The following is a 2,132-nucleotide window of genomic DNA, read 5'->3' as shown; positions in this document are numbered from 1 at the left end:
GATGCCGAAGCATGCCCTGGGTGAGGGGGGTGGTCGAGGGATCCTTCCCACGGTTTATGGTGGATAGTAGCAGGTCGCCCCCACAAGCCCTTGCGAGTCCCGCAGACGGTCCCAGAGGCTGACCCGTTTGGTATCTCCTCACTGTAAGATTTTAAAGCCAGATACACGCACCTACGGAGCTAAAACATTGTATAATAGGTTTTTAGGACACGTTATGTCTCTTGGGACCCCTCCCTCCCCTCCCTAGGGAATAGTGCTTCAAATCGATGCTCCTCAATGTGTTAACTGGGTTGAGGAAAATACATTAGGGTTAGGTAACGACTTCGGGGTTAGGGTAACCATTTCTTAGGGTTAGGGTAACAATTTCTTAGGGTTAGAGTATCGATTTCTTAGGGTTAGAGTAACGAAACTAGGGCTTTAGAATTTCAAATTCGCCTACACTCAGGGATGTGGCCGCTTTACAGCCTGAACCTGGCCGATAACAAGCACAATTTCGACCCCATTTCCTCGTCTACGACCATACCACAGGGAAAGCACCGGTTCTCGTCCGATCACCGAAGTTAAGCCCTGTCGGGCGGGGTTAGTACTTGGATGGGTGACCGCCTGGGAATACCCCGTGTTGTAGGCTTCAATTTTTTGTCTTGCGAACATCTCTAAACGTTTTATCCCAATAAATAGCTCTCCATACACCACAATTTCACATAGAGAGCCGTAGGTGAGTGAGGAACAAAATCAAAGCAAAAAACGAGGGGGGGAAAACACCTTTTTGTCAAAAATCGGCCAGCTAATGGCGAAAACTCTAGTGCGATCGACTTTTCTTACAGAGCGCGCGCGAGCGAGTGAGCACGCGCGAGATGAACAGTTTATGATGTCAAATTCTACTTCTGTGATATCAAATCATTCCAAATAACGAACGAAAAAATGAATAGGAAAAAAACGCACACTTCTGAGACGCAGTTTTAAGCCATCGTGACGTGGCAAAACACTCGCACACTTCCAAGAGGAGGCGCGCGAAAAACGGCACTGAAAGTCGACAATGGTTGGATTCAGACTGCAAACGAATCGGGAAAAAGGTTCGATACTTTTACTACTCTGCTAGTTTGTTTCCTTCCCTCGTTCATTCGTTCACTCGCTTGCTCGCACAAAGGATACACTAACGATAGCAATAGCATTTCTAAAAGCGGCTCCAGTGACAATAAAACCGCTCAAAAGGTTCAAAGTGTACTCACGGTCCAAGTCGAATGCCTTCTATGCTCGCTCGCTCGGTCGATCGGCCGTTTGGTTTCCTTTCATTTCCTTTCCCTTCGCGCGCATAGCACAGCACGGCACGGCACGCACAACCTGCAAATACAAACGAACAGGACTTTACACACAATAGAGCAGACAGGCCTTGAACAAAAACAGCCAGCAAAGTTACGCACCGCCCCGAAACTCACCTTGTTTCCTTCCTCCAGTCTCTCCAATGCACTTCTACCCCTCCAAACGTGCCAACACCTTGGCCAGTTGTGCGTCCTTTGCTTTCTTTGCAAGTCTACCGGTCCACTGCAAAAGCAAAAATACCCTCGATAGTCAGTAAGAGGGCCATATAGACATAGTTTGGATGACTTTTGCGGGGACGAGCGCGAACGCAGGTCCCCACTACCAGAAATTATACGCTCGAGTTACCCACATTTGGGGTAATCGCAAGGGTCAACCCAGTCGAAGTGCAATGAAAGGGCCTCGCCTTGAGAGGACTGCCTCCTTGATCACAGTACCTCCCGCGTCAGGTAAGTATGCTTTTTCAGCGTCTGCCCTCGGTGAAAAAATCCACTTACCCCTAGGTCCTTGTGGTAGTGCTTTGCGCACTTCAGAAAACGTAGGCCAGCGGCCGTTCCTGCCATTGTCTGTTGTCTGAATTATCATCCCTCTTTCACCTCTTCCCCCTCTAAGGGCGGGCGGGGCTCCTGTAAACATAAAAGAATGCTATACCGTTGACTTTGTTTTGGATTGAATGTGTCTTCCCCAGAGGGAAGTGGGCCGCACTCGGAGGTAGTGCTATACCGAGGCAACCCGTGGCTGGGACGAGGCAAGCCTCTTTTCCACAGCCCAGTTCCAAAAATCAGTTTAATATATGAGCTGCTCAATGAGCAGCG

The 2,132-nt window shown here is 49.0% G+C and overlaps 2 non-coding genes and 1 pseudogene across 2 annotated transcripts; 1 reads left to right on the top strand and 2 right to left on the bottom strand.

The window, feature by feature from the left end:
• Nucleotides 1-509: 509 nt before the first annotated feature.
• Nucleotides 510-628, top strand: LOC136278433 (5S ribosomal RNA). The gene has a single exon (XR_010716315.1). It is a non-coding gene; the product is annotated as a 5S ribosomal RNA (ribosomal RNA).
• Nucleotides 629-1,610: 982 nt separating this feature from the next.
• On the bottom strand, nucleotides 1,611-1,774 carry LOC136278431 (U1 spliceosomal RNA). Its single transcript, XR_010716313.1, has one exon. It is a non-coding gene; the product is annotated as a U1 spliceosomal RNA (small nuclear RNA).
• Nucleotides 1,775-2,006: 232 nt separating this feature from the next.
• Nucleotides 2,007-2,132, bottom strand: LOC136278460 (U2 spliceosomal RNA; annotated as a pseudogene).

The sequence above is a fragment of the Pocillopora verrucosa genome, unplaced genomic scaffold (assembly GCF_036669915.1).
Source record: "Pocillopora verrucosa isolate sample1 unplaced genomic scaffold, ASM3666991v2 scaffold_100, whole genome shotgun sequence".
In the NCBI taxonomy this organism is placed as follows: Eukaryota; Metazoa; Cnidaria; class Anthozoa; order Scleractinia; family Pocilloporidae; genus Pocillopora; species Pocillopora verrucosa.
This window is presented reverse-complemented; position numbering and strand designations above follow the sequence as displayed.